At 42.8% G+C, this 17,789-nt stretch overlaps 1 protein-coding gene across 3 annotated transcripts in view; it reads right to left on the bottom strand.

The window, feature by feature from the left end:
• CAMK1D (calcium/calmodulin dependent protein kinase ID) overlaps positions 1–17,789 on the bottom strand; it is a 206,569-nt gene that overhangs the window by 62,851 nt on the left and 125,929 nt on the right. The window lies entirely within an intron of this gene.

A 17,789-nucleotide genomic window follows, 5' to 3' on the forward strand; every position in this document is an offset into this window, starting at 1 on the left:
AAGATTTTAGGAGGAAATTCATTATACATCCCATTACAGATCTTGGGGAACCAGACCCAATGCATCGGCAATATCAGCCAGTTTCTGCTCTAATTTTCTTGGCATTAGAGGCAATTTCAAACTGCACTAGACAGAAGCAGGGAGAAAGACTCCTGCATCATTATGTCCATCAAACTTTTAATTGCTGTCTCTGAGTTGCAGAATTGCTCTCCACTTCTCTGTACTGCTCAGCTTTGAGAGACAGATCTGCTCACATTTTATCCTGGGAACTTCAACAACTAGGAAAGTGTGTCCTCATACTCTTAATAAAAATTTCGTTTCTTTCATGTTTTTCTTCCTTTCACACCATTCCTACCCTCTCTAAGGTAGATGTCTTAAATCCAGTACCACCATGGAAACCTCAGCTTTGATGTCCTTTCAGACTATGGCTGTTCCCTAAGGTCTTGCATCCAATGGGATGCTTCCCAAATTCTCCAGTTCTTGCTCTGTAAGCTACCATTGGAATCACCACTGCTGCTATATCACAAACCCTGTCAGGATCTCCTTTTCCTTCTAAGGGGATCTGGAAACCCCATCACTAACACCCAAACCACAAACACTTCTCTGCTACAGGGAAACTCTGAGCTATTTATGGAGCACATGTTACTGTCTTCTAAAATTCAAAATAATATGTTAAAATTACCATAACTTAATATCACAGGAGAGATGAGCTCCAAAGTTTTCTTTGGAATTTCTTGCGGAACAGAATTTTCTGCAGCCAGTATTTACTTTTCCCTGAGAAAATGGATACTTCCTTCTCCTCACCTCAGTAAGAGCCTGAATCACAGCTCACTGAGCATATGGAAAAACTCACTGTGACTTCAATGGTTTTGAGCAATGTCCCACATGCACAAGTAAACTTTTAACCCAAATGTCCTCCCAGAGCATGGTTTCACAGAATCACACATTCACTAGGTTGGAAGAGACCTTCAAGATCATTGAGCCCAACCCATGCCCTAACACCTCAACTAGACCACAGCAGTGAGTGCCATATCCAGTCATTTTTTAAACACAGCCAGGGATGGTGACTTCACCTCCCCATGCAGACAATTCCATTTCATTATCACTCTTTCTGTAAAAAACGTTTTCCTAATAGCCAACCTATATCTCCCTTGGTGCAGCTTAAGACTGTGTCCTAAACTGGGGGTTTGCTGATGGTTCTTCTTGAGAAACAGAAAGATCTACAGAGCCATACTTACTGCTACAGGTTAACTGCACCACAGGAATTGTCTCTTGGCTTTTTTAACACCTGCAGTCAGAGTTTGGAATCAGAAAAGTCTGTCACTGTTTTCCAACAGCAGCCACTTTCTCTCCCCTAGCAGCCTGCATCCATCACATACTGTGCATAACATACCCTGCATTCACCACTGCTTGGTCAAAGTAACCTTTTGAGCTCTTTTAAACTCTTCTCAGGCATTTCTGCCAGCCTCTTAAAACATTTCTGTACTTCTTGTCTCAGATAGTCTCAATATCCTAATGCTTTTTCAAACATCGTGGGTGATGCATGAAACTCTACATTCCCCTGTCAAGCCCTCAAAATAACCACTCTATACTTGGAAAAGGAAACACCCCTCTGTTTCAGTCACCAGGAAACACTGAGCTGTTTATGGGGCACATGCTACTGCTTTCAAACCTCACAAGAATATGTATTTCCTTCTGTTGAAGGCACTGTTGTAGGATCTCCCTTTAGCAGGGAGATACCAACACAAAACGCACAGGGATTCACTTATATTCAAGGTATAACTCTACTCCTCCATCAGATTCATCTCTGATTAGCCAATGGTTCAAAATTTGTTAGGAGATCTGGGGGAAGGAACAGAAAGGCCCAGGTTTCTCTCTGGGAAATCAGCTTGAAATGGATGCTGTAAGTAACACATGCAAATATCCTTTTGTGTGTTTGACAATTTAGTTTAGATCTTAATTGCTGAACTGAATCACTTTAAAACTGCATAGTAAAATGAATGACTGCAAAAGCCTAAATGTATGAGTATAAATACCTTTTAAATATCTTGAAATTTCAGTGAATCAAAGAGAAAAATAAGGATGCAGTCTTGTTTTTAATAACTTTCCTACTACTCAAATTATAAGAAACAAGGAAATACATCATAAGACACATCCTGGAATATTTTGGCATGCTGCTGAACTGAAATTCAATGGCTTGACACGCTATCTTGGATAATTTATTTTTGAAGCCTTTGTTAATTCTTCTCTGGATTACTGTTGAACATAAACTTGATTTCAAGGCTCACCCTGTTTGGCTTTGCACATCTGAACTGAGAATGACATAAAACACATTAAGTAGCTCCTGGAGAACTCTTTAAAAGTGTTATTGATCAGAACAGTGTTTGAGTGCTGGGTTGGCTTTGTGAGTGAACCCACAACATGAGGGCTGAAGGGCAGCAAGAAAGGGAAAATCCTTGGATGCTGTGCTGGAGATTGCACATCTTGTTGGGCTGCTCTCAGCAGCTCCAACGTGGTGGCTTGGTCCATGCAGGAGGCTGAGCCTCCTAACAGCCAACCATGCTGTCAAATCATGATTTTCAGGGGTGAGAGACAGCACACAACTCCTTCCACACACACAGCCTTCCAGCACAGCCTTCCTCATCCTCATCCACTCTGCAACACCAGGCACAGCCCATCAGGCTTGAAGCCCTCCAGATGGGGGTCCTGTTGGTTCTCTCTTCCTCACTGTCTTTGAGTGTGGACTTTTCCCAGAGAGCTCCCGCGTGTCTCGCCGCTCCCGCCAGCTCTGACTCAGCCAGCGTAGGACTGCGAGCAGCAATGAGAGGCAGATCCGTGACAGCTTCCTCCCAGCTTACTCCCTCCTCCCCTCCCTCACGGCCCAGCAGCTCTTCACACCACCAGGGAAGCACAGGATGCTGCCTCAGCACTGACTCCCACCCACCAGCTGCTCTGCTCAGCTTGGGATCGGCAGTGCCCTGGAGCAGGAGCAACCAGCCTGGCCTCCAGCACCTGAGACACCGAGCCCAGCCCAGAGAGCCCCTCCTCCCCAGTCCCCAAACTGACTGGGATGGGAGACATCAAGGTCCTCTCAAGAAGGTTGTGGATTTGCTTGAGGATTTGACCATGCCCATCCATGATCGGGACTTTGGGGTCTCCCTCTGCTTGGAGGAAGATGTAGGATGCACCTACAAATGCCAACTAAAGAATGGCCAGGAAATGAGCCTAAGCACTCACTTTGGCACAGAATGCATGAAGTTCAAGGATTCTCTCCTAGGTCACATCCTGGCTCTGGTTTGGATCAGTACAAATCTCTCTCCAACACATTCCAGCATCCCACACTGGTCACACCCTCTGTGCCACACTCTGTGAAGGTGGACTGCAACATGGTCCTTCTCCTGCTGTGAGACCCTCTGACCTGGAAAATGCCCAGCAGCACATTGATCATATTTGAGGGACATCATGGCACCACTGGAGGCCTCAAGGAGACAAGGGCAACTGCTTTGTGCTGTGGATGTACATGAGCTGCAGAGCAGCCTGGCCACAAGCAGGGTAGATGAAGTTTGCCCTAGGCTTGCCCAGGAGTCATGAATGAGCCCTTTACCCTCTTTGTTTAGTAAACCTGAACCAGCCAGGCCTGGGAAGATTTCCTAGTCATGAGCAGCAGGTTTGGTCCACTCCTATCCCTCTATCTGCAAATTTTGTTCACCAAAGTATTTACTTCCCTAGCTTATCACAACCACTCTACCATCCCATGCAATGCTGGTTTGTTTGTTCTTTGTTTCCTTTTTTTAAAATTATTCCAACTCTATCCAGAGGCAAACCCTAATCTTTCACCTATAGGACTGATTTCATCAGTTAGCAGAAAATTCCTAGCTGAACCCAGCCACAGCATGTTGTGCCTCTAGATGTGAGCACGGACACACAGTCTCTGTATTCTACAGGGTTGAGAAAGCCCCAGGCAGTGTCAGAGCTGATACCAGCTCCTTGGCTGGATAAGTAAAGCAGATCAGTGCTGCTCACCACTATCCTCATCCCACTACTCCTGTTGGCTCTCTGTCTTGCTTCCAATCTCTCCACACGTTCTCCAAAGGTCCCTTTGAGGCATTTGGTTTGTACCAAGTGAAGGTAAAAGGAAGAGGGCATTCCTTCCTGAATGTGAAATGAGATTATCCAATGGTTTGATGGTTGTTAATTTTCATCAGCCTGTTTCTTAATGCAGTTTTGACAGGAGAAGGAAGACTTTGCTCAACACAGTTGAGCCCAGGGCCAAATCATGGCAGAAATCACCAGGTCAATGTCATTTCAAGACACAACTGTAAGCCTTCCACAAAACTGGTAGTAAGTACCGGGTCACTATACCCAGAGAACAGCCATTGCTTTGTTTTTTCCAAATTTTACCCTAATGCAGATGTATGGTGCTTCCTCTGCACTGCACATCTGTGGTCACTTGTCCTGGTCATTTGAGAGATGATCTTCCTACGTGTATTACAACACTTATACCTTCAAGGATAGGAGACTGAAGTTACCTACCCAGGGCTCTCAACAATTTATCTGACCACACATCAGTCATCCACCAAATTACTTGTAAATCAACTGAGGAGTGCATTTCAGATCAAATAAAGAACGTGCAGCTCAAGACAGTACTCAGAATAGCCAAAGATGAAATCCAGTCATTCAGATCAATTTGGTGCAGAATTGTTTTATCTGGTGGGTCTGTGGTCTCTGTCCCGTATGTCCCTACAACTCCACCAATGTGTAGTATCACTTCTCAACCTCATCTTAGTGTGTTTCTGTTCTATAACATGATTATTAACAATTTCCCTGCAAAAATCATATTGAGGAGATTACTAATCTTGGTAATCTATGATTTATGAGATTGTGGGAGTGGGTCTTTGATTCCTGGACAGTTATATTTTAACATATTTCTTGGACTTACTAATGCACACGGTAGAAATAAATCTATTCACTTTGTCTCAAATTTGTAAAGCCCTCATTGAAATGATAAGGGAAATGTTTAGAAAAGTGCTGGAAAAATACAAAGCCAACAGTTAATTAGCATTAGCTAAGGAACTGCAGGAATAACTGAATTAGCCTATTTCCTTGCTGTATGTAAAGATTAAAATGTATTCAATTCATGGCAGTTTTCAAGTTGCTAGGGATTATGAGAACAATGCACACTATTTTCAGCTTGCCAAGGAGAGTGAATCAAATGCAAGAGCCCAATCCTTCAAAAACAGCCCTTCAGATGATTCATCTGCAGAAGCCTGGCTGGAGCACCCTGCGTGGCCTGACACCATCACATTGTCTCTCTGCAGGAGCCAAGGCCAAGTCCTCACCACACATTCAGACATGTAATTAAGAGACTGAAAGTGTTCAAGGTCAGGTTGGATGGAGGTTTGAGCAACTTCATCTAATGAAACACGTCCCTGCTCAATGGCAGAGGTGATTGGATTAGGTAATTTTTAAAATGTCCCTTCTGATTCCAACCCTTCCATGACTCTACAATTTACTAGAAAATAAAATTTTAGAATCGTCAAAAGAAATTCCAAACATATTGCCTGAAGTAAAACCTTACAAGAAACTGTATTTGCTTTTCACCTCTCTGAACCAATGAGTCCTACAAGGCAAAGGCTTCACAGCTTAACACTGCAAGACTAAGCTACCCTGGAATCTGATGCTATCTGCTGAGCAAGAACTCAAGATGAAAGGAAGCAGGATACATTTTGGTTTAGGAATTTCTCTGAAATCCACAAAGAATGTCCAATTCTTTAAAATGAGCCATTACATGAAAAGTAAGGCTTTGGAAAGAAAATGGTTTTTTATCCGAACACAATGCTAATATTCACATTCTAAAGGGCACTTGCATCTTCAGACTAAAGAAAAGGGACTATTTTATGCATTCAAAGTCCAAACAAAATAAAACCAGTACATATTTTCTTTGCCTTGCAAATAGCTATTCAAAGAGAACAGGAACTGGAGGCAATGAATATAATTTACTACCAAGAGGCTGTAGATTAAGTAAACAGCAAGGAAGTAAATTTTGCATTCACAGCCACATGGTGTGGTGCACACATGACTGAGGGTACACCAGACAGTGTCTCAAACCCAGAGGCAATTCCCCTGCCATGGAGCCAATTCTCCTGCAGCTAGCTGGGGTTCCCTCTCCCATTTCTTCTCCTCCTTGTCCTGCCCTTGGGAATGACTGAATCACCAAGCAGAGATACCTGTGCTAAGTAAGGGCTAGCATACACAGGTGGGAATTAGGTGGCAGAATGTGACTCTGTAAACCACTCCTGGGATCCTTGTGTTACTGCCAGTGGTGAGGCTGTGGATAGGCTGAAGTTTGAGTTGTGTCAGAAAGCTCTGAAAAGAGCATGACAGAATCACTCTTGGTGATTTGTGCCACAGGGTGATGGAGAGTGGTGCCAGACCAGCACTTAATGGATAAATGGAGTTGTTCCCACTCTGAAATCTAAAATTTCAATCCTGGAGAAAGCTTTTAGATGCTTTGCTTTTCTTTTTTAATGGCTTTTTGGTGACAGTGCCCATATTTTTTGCAGAGAGGGAGCAGGATTCAGACTACTTATTTTGAGAAATCCTTTGAAATGGAACTAAACCAGCCTTTAAGCAATATCACTGTGCCAGAAGTTGTACTTTAATCCTCTTGGTGTTTGCACAATATATTTATCTGAGGCACTTACATGCCTAAACTGATATTATTATCTCAAAACTTCATAGAGTTTAACACATTTATACTCACAGCATCCACATATGGCAGCAAAGGCTATTATTTTCACTTCCCAAAGGAAGAGCAGGGGCCTGGAGGCTGTGTCTGGTCTGTCCCTGAACAGAAACAGGGACACTGCCCCACAATTGCCCACACTGACAGGGCTGATGGCACGCTCCCCTGAGCTGGTTCACCCTGAGCCAGCATCCTCCTGGCCAGTACCTGCACACAGCTCAGTGGACAGCACCCATACACTCCTTTTGTATTTACTGGTAGAAATAGGAGTCAAAAAGATTGTCCATATCCACCCCCAGAGTGGGTAAATGATGCTCAAGCACACCCAGACAATTTTCACAGCAGGTTTGGTGTATAAAGTGTAATCTTATGCCCCCAAGCACCCTCCTCCAAATGCCCTTTCCTGTGTTTATTATTTAGGACAATAGGTATTTCAAACATAAAACTGCAAACTAGTTATCTTACTTGTTCTTGTAATGCACCCTGAGACATCCTTCACTTTGTGCTTATTCCTTTCCATGTACAAAGAGAGAGATGGGGATGAGACACAAGTATGACTTTCCTTCTGAGCTGGAGGGCACCCAGGCACACTGGGGACTCCCAAATCACCCACCACACCTTGCCTCCACAGAGATCCAGTCACACTGCACAGGGGGAGCACGAGCAGAGGTGCTGGAGCCCCCTGTACCACGTGCTTTGGCACATTGCTCCTACATCCCATATCTGTAATAACCACTTCCATCTCCCTGCAGAACAAAGAAATGGATATTAAAATTCAGGATACTACTGCTCAGTTTCTACCCAGCCTGGGTTTAAGCTGCTGTTTTATAGCTCTTTCTTACCAAGTTTTAACTGATGACTCTTTCCCTCCATTGATGGCATGATGCATTTGGCTGCCCCCACATCTATGCACAGTAGGTGAAATCCTGGCTTTATGTAAGTGGATTTTAAACTCTGGATGTCCTACATCTGCTGCTTGAGATTTCCACATACCTACATCATAAGGATAAATAAATCTATGCAATGATGATGGCCATCACCAGTCATGCTGTTACACTGAGTCACCAGACAGCCTGGGTTCTGTTCACTGTAGGTTTCTGCACAGGCACGGATGGGATGGAGGGATAAATCCACTGCACAGCCACTGCAGAGTGTGGGATTAAGGCATTCCTGAATATGTTTTTCAAAACACTCAATAGGTCCTAGCAAACAAGTCCATTCACTTTTACACAGATGGACCACAGTGCTCCTCAGTGAACACCAGAGGCCAGACTTCAGTACTCATTTCTTTTAGCAACTTACTCCATGAAGAGCAGCACTGACTCAAGGAAAAAAACCCCAACAAACAAAAACCCAATTAATCTTACCCAGAATTAATTAGGAAGGCATTCTCTTTCTGCAAGCAGGGAAATTAAAAGACAAAGTAATCTGAACCACAATGTAAATCAATGACAGAGTAAGACAAGAACTCCACATATTCAGATCTGTGTGCTCTAACCACAAGAAACATCCTCACAAGACTTCAAGAGCATCAGCCACTGGTTTCTGTTGGTAAATAGGCCAGAATATTTTTCCATAGATGAAAAGACCTGTCCTTTACCCATTCTGCTACATTTTTCAGCTTAGAGAATATTAGAATTCCTTTAGCAGGATAAACTCAGTCTTCCCAGCACATCAGAGACAGCCTAATGAGCACCTACCACTGAGATGCTGTGTCTGGTTCTACTTTCTCTTCCATATGGCTCAGACTGTGCTTTCCCCTCCTCCTCTTTTGAGCCATGAGCTGCCTCCTCTGCCATCGTCCCTGGGGTTGCATTGGGAGCCCCTGTTCCAAGGGCTATGCCAGGAGCTACACACCAGAACTTAGAGCTAAACAATCCTTCCTGACTCATTAAGGCCCACAGGGGTTTGAGTGGTCCTTCACAATGGCAGAGGCACACCTTTATGCCATTTGCCTTGCCAGAGGCTGCCACACACCAAGCACTAAAATATACCTGTGCCTGCCTCCCACCAGCACCCAAGGGCTTGTATGTACAGACTGGCTTTAGGTGACATAGAGCAGAACATGAGACAAGTAACAAGAAGAGCTTCCAATGTCTCTGGCACACCGTGTTGCTGCAGTTTTGGGGAGCAGTATGTCCAACTGTGTGACCAGGGAAACCTTTAGCAAAACCCCTTGTGCAGGAAGAACTCCTTGGATGAAGACCAAGTGGAATGGACTGAGAACAGGTATGTGCTCAGGAGAGCTCAGCCACAGATGAAAATCTATTATGTGACTGTCACCTGGCCACATTTCACAGCATGTTGCAAAGAAAGTCAGGCAAGGGAGAAGCTCTAGACCTTCAGCCAAGAACAGACATCAACTCATCAGGTTTTTTTCCTTTCCTTCCCACTTTTTTACCTGTGGTGTTGTGCAAACTGTTGCCTTTTTGCTCTAAGCTTTCAAACATACACAGTCATGAATGTAGCAGCACATTTCTTTAGTTAATTTAGCTCAGGTGGGACCAGGATTAGAGACACTGTTCAAAAGCACCTCTCTCCATCTTGGTGTGAATCGTTTCCAGCAGCAACCCTGCCTGCTCCTGTCTGCAGGCATGAGCACTCCAGCACATGTCACCAACACTCCTTACTCCCATTCCATTATAAAATAAAAGTCCATACACATCAGAGGAATGCTCTTTCCCCAAAATGTTCCCACTTGCTGTTTCTAGGAGCTGCCGTGGCTCTCCTGACTGCAGTCACATGTCAATAGCAAGGAAAGAGAATCCAGCTGAAACCATGTTAAGCTGTGGAGGAAGAGAGTGCAAAATAAAATGCCTTTCTCTAGGAAATTTGCCTTTTAAAAATGCATTTCATCTGGTGACACAATCCTTGGTGACAGAGAGCAAACCTACATTTCCCTTGCCACCCTTCAGACAAGGCAGGACAGCACCAATGGGAAGCAAAACCTCTCTACAGCAAATCCATCTTCAAAAGCATCTGAAAAGAGCAGATTTAAAAGTTTCTGGCAGGGAGTTTTCAGCCCCAAGAAGCAAAATGTCAGAAGCACTTTGAAAGTGGTCCTGCTTACAGGAAAACAAGCCTTAATGGACAGGAAAGACCCTGGGCTGCAGTGAGATAAATATTCCTGCAGATATATTGCTCCTGGTGAGCAATCAGAGCAAGGTAATTTCTCTCTTCTCTGTTCAGCATTGCTTAATTATGGTTACACCTCTCCTGTCCCATGACACTGGGTAATGTCTTGCAGCAGGGTGGCCATGCACTTTAGGACTGAGTATATCTGACATCACCGTCACAACAAGGAGCATCACATCCATGGCAGAATGGATGCTTAGCTCTGTTTTCCCCTAAAGGAAAACCCCTTTTCTGTAGCTGCAAGAGACTCACAGAATTTTTTTCATTGCAAAAACCCTAAGGCAGAGAAAAATAGTTGCATGAAGTTTAATTTTCTACCTGATTTTTCATATTATGGATGCCAAGCACAGTTTTTAATAATGCTGTCTCTGTTTATGCTAATGTAGGTCTTAAAATCTCAGCTTTCTTTCAGTGGATTTCAAACAGTATTTCTGACTCTTTCTTTACAATGCATTTTGGAGAATTGTATCTTCTTTCCTCAGGGACATCTGGACATTTAAAGGCTCCACTACGTCTCACTCAAGGATATCTGTGCTCCTTAGAGTATCATCAATGAGGGATGAAGAAAATACAATTACAGAGTGGTTAAATGCTCCTTGCCAACAGAATAATCAGTCAGAATAAACACCAAACTCCTCCAAACCATCTTCAGAAACCGTAGAGAAAGCCTTTTACAGCTAAAGCCAAGATCACACCACCCCAAATGGGAATTTTGTCTTGGAGAAGGGAAAAGATGACATAAATATTTGGGTCTCTGAACACACTTTTCCTCCAATTTAAGAGAAAAAATTGCTTTTACAGGCTAAGATATAACCATGTGGCATGAATCAGAATGAAATGAGCACATGTTCTATAAATGCATCAAAGAAAGGCTTCACTAGCAACAGTATTTTCTTTTTCTATAAAATGCTGGAAAAAGTAAAAGTTTGGCTACAGCAGACCTAACCACTGTTTCAGGGAAAAAAGAAAAAGAAAACCACAAAATCCTCCACGTTCATTTTCCACTGAATAATTTTCCAAGGAGAATGTTTAAAGCAGAAACCTATGGCAAGTACTTCTGCAGTCCTATGAAAATGGTTTCTGTAAGAGGAGGTAACCACAGTACTGCAAAAAGAAATCATATCAGGATTTCAAACAGCAACGTGTATTTCCTCTAAAAATTCTAGGTTTTATACTCTCCTGTTTAAAGTCTTGACTCCCTACCCAGCCACAGAAATTTATATTAACCAACCTGGCTTTAAAAATACACCCTATGTAGAATTTTTGGGGCAATTCAGACAAAACGTGTAGTGAGAGATCTTTCCTTTCAGCGTGAATATGAATGGGATGGTGATGCTCCATCATCACCTGCTATAATACAATGCAAGTGTACAGTGCCAGTTAGCCCAGCACTGACTCTGGAGTCACTTACAGACTCTTCACCAGGGTCACCTACCTGCCTGTACAACCTAGAGCATAGGCTGGAGGCTAAAACATGAGCGTGCTTGGGAAATTGAGCCTGTTTTTCTGCCACAAAATCATGGAGTATCTTTTGGAACACACTGACATGTAACACTCATCAGCTTCCTGCTGTCCCCTTCACCACAGCCTGTACATTCTCCCTCCAGAAGAAAACCTTTAATAATGTTTTCCATGTAAAAGAATGGACCTGGGAACGCCCACGTTCATTCTGCATCTTGATTCAACACTGTGTTATTTCACTTCAAAGCTTTGCAGGTTGTTATGAAAGGCTTTTTCTGTTTAAATAAGTGTAACCATTTAATCAGAATGACTCCACATCATGCCTGAGAGAGATCCTACTGTATCATAATGAATTCTCACACTGTGGCATATACGGATTTAACATTTATTATATGCCTTTGCTGCATAGCCCCTTCCATCTGAATTAAACACCAGCTACTTAATTGACTTTGGTGCACCACAGTGTAAATTACCAGGAGCTGAGAGAAGCAGAACTAAATCTAAAAGACTCATTCAATGACTATGTGAACATCAAGTAACCAGCAATGAAACTTCTGGGCAAAGCATAAAAGGAAGGAGATGCTTATCCAAAGCCAACAAAATGGAAAGAAAATTGCTAGGGCTCTAAATAGCCACCTTCCTGCTGTTTGGAGAGAAAAGCCTCACTCCTGCTCTCAGAAAAGCAGTGATATTATACAGGATTACTGGCAGGTATGTATGGCTGCCCCATCAATTGCCTATTCCAGACCAAGCTATACAACACAGGCACGTACACCCCCAGGCCCAGCTGCAAGAGAGCCCTAAACGGGGACTTAGTGAGGCAGCTGCTGCAGGGCTGAAGGAGGAACTCAAGTTGATGCTGCCAAAACCTATGGCTATTAAAAAAAAAATAAATCAAGGCACATACTGTCACCCTAAGGACTTGGTACCAGCCCTTGCTGGGGAGTAAACATTACACCAAATAACTCTCAGAAAGTACTTGTTTATTGTAATCAGCAACATAGGAAAACAAGCAGATTTATGAAACCTTCAAATCTTTCTGTAACTTTAAAGATACATTAGAACAAGTTTTATTTTGAATTTTGGCCAAATCTCATTTTCTTTATTAACAATAGCAGTTTTGCAACAATAGATACCTTAAAAAAAAAAATCAAATCCATTTTCATCTGAACTGTTCACATTTCTGTAAAAGCCAACAATGTTATAATGCTGTCTGTTCAACAAAAATGAGAAAATTTTTCTCCATTATCTCTTTGTTCTCAAGGCTATAGGGAAAAAAAGATAATCACTCTCCATCAGAAGTAGCATGTCACTTCAATTGAAAAAAATAACCCCAAACCATCAGTGTTGCCTTGCTAATAAGTTGTTACCGGGATGTTTTGACTAAGGTAACAATAACAAGTGCAAGCTTTGGAACAAGGATGTTGACAATTGTCTCCGACTATTGAAGGTGACAGAATATTCTAAGTGGTCTTGGAAGTTATAATGAGAAAGTTTTTTGTAGTCTCCAAGGTAAAGAAGACTCTCACCATTCCTCTGTTGCTGTAGGAAGGCTGGGCTGCTGCCCAGGACTCTAACATGCCTGGTCCTAGCCTCAGCTGAAGCACAAGGAGGGACTGCTGCTCAGGAAAAGGTGCTGTGTTTGGAGGAGCCATGGGGACTAGGAGTTACCAAAAGTTCTGCTATAGCCAGAAAAAAAAGGAAGAAGAAAAATGAAAAGTGTGGAGGGCAGCTAGGACTAGCCAGTGAGCACACTCACACTTTCAGGATCACATAGAACCACACAATTACAGGTGTCTAAAAGCCATTCTGGTGGTCAATCTGTGGTCTAATAATCTATTACCAGTAAATTTGCCCATGCCCTGATCTCTACCCTGACATTAATCTCTTCTAGTCACCTTATAACCTCTTTGCCACTGGAAAAGGGCAGCTCCTCCTTTGTATTTAGCACTGACCAGTGTAACCCAACTGATGGAACAATCTTTTTTTCCACAAAGGAAAATACGTTAAATTGATGCTGGATCAATAACTGCTACCTTTCTGCTCCTGAAGAACCCAGTATGCTTTTATTATCCATTGGTAAGGCCCTGGAACAGGCTGACCAGAGAAGTTGTGGATATCTTATCCCTGGAAATCTTTAAGGCCAGGTTGGATGGGGCTTGGAGCAGCCTGGTCTAGTGTAAGGTGTCCCTGCCCAGGGGAGGGGGTTGGAACTGAATGATCTTTAAAGTCCCTTCCAAACAAAATCATTCTTTAGTTCTATGATATAAATTCCAATGTGAATGCAGAGAGATTTCCTTCTGTCTTTTACATAAAGCATACACCCCCCACCCCAAGCAGGGGAATAAGCCTCACCTAAGAAATGTGGTATGGCAGATCTGTGTTTTGCTTTAATTAGCATCCTGATGTGATACTGGCTTGGCGTGCAGATCGCTGTTTTGCCCTTGCTAGACTCCATAAGGAACCTGGCAAACACAACACTTCCTTCCATTGTCTGCTGTTTTTCTTGGAGGCCGAATATTTTCATTGAAATGTCACTTACATACACAGCTCATGCTCGGCTGCTCTCAGAGTGCACTCAGGCACTGGGCTTTCAAAAAACAAAGTGAATTCAGCACTTAATCACAGCTTAGCACTCTGCTTACTTACTTGCAAAACACACACTTGAAAGGCAAAATCACAAGCAGAGTGGTCTCTCTTACTTATTAGCAAAACATACAGTTGAAAGGCAAAATCACAAGCAGAGTGGTTCTGGTAATAACAGAAACTTGTGCAGGTTTACACTGGTGAGTACCTGCCTGCTTGAGCTGCCTCCCAAGGCATTGCAGGGTTCTAAGGTGCTTGTGTCTGGCAGGGTAGAGCTGATAAACAGCAGGAATGGGACACTGGGATTCTGAGCCTGCGAACTTGTGGGCAGAGCTTTCCTCAGTGCGTGACTTGCACCCAGCAGGAAGGAGCCTCTGTCATCTCAACTTTTCTGTGACAGAAATCATCTGAATAATTCATCAGAATTAAGAGACCAAGCTGGAAAAACTTCAGGGTTGGGGTTTTCAGCTCAGCTTAGGCTGAGGTTTTTTTTCAAAGGTAAGAAAAAGTACTTCAGGTTGGGTCAAACAGGATATTTACCCTAAAAACTTGCTCTCAGCAGAGATGCCAAAGCCTCAAAAGACATCACACAGGGAAAATACTCTGGTTTCTTTGAAAAACCAGAAACAGCAGCTGACAGGATCTAGGTAAAGCAGTCCTGCCAAGGGGATCAGATCACAGGTGCTCCAAAGAGGTGGAAGAGTTTACCAGACATGCACCAGGATTTTCACTTTCTTTAACTAGATCTAGTACTGACAGGAATTCCTCTGGATCTGTTAATATTCTTGACTCGGCAAAAAATTGCAATGAAACTCAGAGGTGGGTCTTTAGCTTTGACCATTACTTAGCTCTCTACACACTACACTGGGCTGCTCTACATGTTTTAGAGATGCCTTTTAGACCCATTTTTAGCCTGTTTTCCAAAGGCAGTGAGGCAGTGACTCTCCATCCCAACTTGCCAGCCCTCAGTAATTTCTGACCCATTGGGTGAACTTCAACCAACTTTGCCAGAAGAGTAGAGGTAGCAAAAATATTAAGTTCCTACATATTTTAAGGAAATATGGATGAATAAAGAAGAAGAAGGATATTACTGCCTTAATCTATTTTTAATATGGTCCCATATTCTTCTGGAGAAGCAACAGCCCCAGATCCTGTGGCTTTGACTAGTACAGGTTACAAAAAATCTCAGGGAAACCAAACTCTGATGCTTCACACTTCAATGCAGGTAAACAATAGAGATTAAATCAGTCAAGCCTTGGAAATCTGCTCTGATCTACCCAGACAGCACAGTCAGAAACAGCGTTTGCAAATGGACCCGCAAAATTCAGGTGGAAAAGACGTTTAGATTAGATTATTAGGAAAAAATTATTCACTGAAAGGGTTGTCAAGCACAGGAACAGACTGTACAGGGAAGTGGTGGAGTCTCCATCTCTGAAGTTACTTAGAAGATGTGTAGATGTGGTAACTGGGGACACGGTGGGATTGGCAGTGACAGGTTAATGGTCCGACTCAATGATCTTTGAGGCCTTTTCCAACCTAAATGATTCTAAGATTCCAAGTGTTAATGTAAATCTACTTTTATGCATGATTTTCCATCATGCAGAAAATGAATCATCAATACCCAAAGAGGCTGATTATGCTAATGAAACATTAGTAGCTGATATTACCACAACAGATTATCAAGATCTTTACCCATACTGTCAGGTGAAATAAGGCAGATAGCTTGTTAGATACAGTAGGGTAATTCTTACCAAATGGCACCAACAGCAACCAAAAATCCTACAACTGCTCATTTAGAGAGCTTACTATTAAACTAAAATAAAGTTCAAAAAAACTATTTCTGAAAGCAATTTATTTTCCCCTGTCTTTACAATATCCTCTGGGGAAATCTCAAGCAGCATCCAGAATGAATGAAACTTTCAGAGTTTCATTTTAGTTTTTGTCTTTGTTGCCTGTGTACTTAAGGTCTTACGGCACTATAGGAAATCCAGTCTTGGGGTGGAGGGGTTTTTTTCTTAGTTGGAAAGCACTTCATCCTCATGGAAACACAATAAATGTTCTTCAGTATATTTCTACAGTGCCTGCAAAATTTTGGCAGAGTCATCACAGGAGAGGCAACAATTGTCTACATTTGTACTTGACTTTGCAGCTGCACCAGAAACCACCTCACACCAAAGCTGAGTTATACTGCTGGGAGTGAAAGACAGCAAGGAGTTGTCCACAATTTTGCCAAACTTAGAGGCACTAGGCTGAAATATCTTGCATTTTGTGAAAATAAATAAAGAAAAAATAGCCCAGCCCAGTCCTTTCTAAGGAACAATATAACCCCTTGAGACAGCACATGAAATTCTGTGTTGTCGATTCCAGGAATCTCCAACCCGAGTTTCTGGTCTACCTTGCACTAAGAGGATTGTGTCAGTTTGAACAGTTCTGTGATGGCTTGTATACAATATATGTGAGAACAAGGTGGTGAAACCAAAGCCAGAGATCTCATTTCCCTGTGAACACACCAGGCAGATTCACCAGCAGCTACGTAACCCTGGGAAGTGCTCCCGGGGGGACTGGCAGGAACAAATGAAGTGTCAAGCAGACATGGACAGCTGCCTCCTAACCTCCCTTCTCTCCAACTCCAGCACACACACTGAGACCTTTACTTGCCCATATCTTTGACAGAGTAAATGAGGTGTGATATTTATCCTTCAAGCTGGCCTGCTAACAAGCATAGTAAAAGTAGATGCACTCAAGGACAAACATAAACAGGGAGCCTTGGTCTGCCTTCAAAAACCTTCTCCCACAGAGGTGCTGCGAGACACTCAGGGGCTGTAATGTGAATTTTCCATATTATAGCAAGGAGTGCTTGAAAGGCTGGTAATGAAAATGCTGTCCACACCACAAAATAATCCTTGGGAAGTATTAGCTAGAGTCCACTTAGCAAGCAACGACCCAGGGAGAAGGGCATACAGATTTAAGATTGGTTGTGCTCATGATACTGATCTTTGAGTGGCCCAGATTTTACCCCTTCTTTTTTTTGCAATCTAAATGGGGCTTTCTCAAAGCTGCTTGATCAGAATCCCTTCTACTTCACAGAACCCAAGTTCAAAAGTGAGGAAAACTTAGGAGAAACTGTTTAGGAGAAACACACTAAAATGAGAAGCTGAAAAACCCACCAAGGAATCTAATAATAATCAGGGCAGAAATGTAAACAAAAATATAAGATACTTCAATGGTTCACAGCCATTGTATCAACAAGTTGGTGTTACCTTGGAAACAAGAGATTATCCATACATGCCTTCTCCCAAACAGGAACCCATGAAAGGAGGCATGCAAAATGGATTTTGTGCCTCCTGGACTTTGCAGTTTGCCCCCCAACTCTTGATACCAATTGATCCCAAGTCTAACTATTGATGAAAACTCAGAAGCGGTGCAGAGTGCACCATCCTTCATGTAACATCCAAAGAGATGAGGGTGAGTACCTGGCCTTCTTGTCCTCTCCACCTTGAGATAACACAGCACTTTCTCAAAAAAGTGCAGAAACATTATTCCCTACATTCAGTTTAGTGCTCTTGGTCTACCTTGTAACACAAGGCACAGCTCTTTGCTGGGGCTGGGGACTGCTTGGAGCTGCTGATGGGCTCTGGCTGCTGGCTTCAGCTGGGCATCTCACCCCACTGGGCATCAGTGAACCTGTGTCCCCCTGGAACAGCTAAATTCTTGGCCTTTGGAAAATTAATTGGCTGGGTTTACATGTACAGCTGTAACAGAAAGGCTCATTCCCTAGTAAGTGTTGAATAGTGAGCAAGTAAAAATTTATACCAATATATAATCAGTGTCACCTCTCATTACAGAGCTACATTTCAGATAA

This window comes from Sturnus vulgaris, chromosome 5 (genome assembly GCF_052056855.1).
Source record: "Sturnus vulgaris isolate bStuVul1 chromosome 5, bStuVul1.hap1, whole genome shotgun sequence".
NCBI classification, from domain to species: domain Eukaryota; kingdom Metazoa; phylum Chordata; class Aves; order Passeriformes; family Sturnidae; genus Sturnus; species Sturnus vulgaris.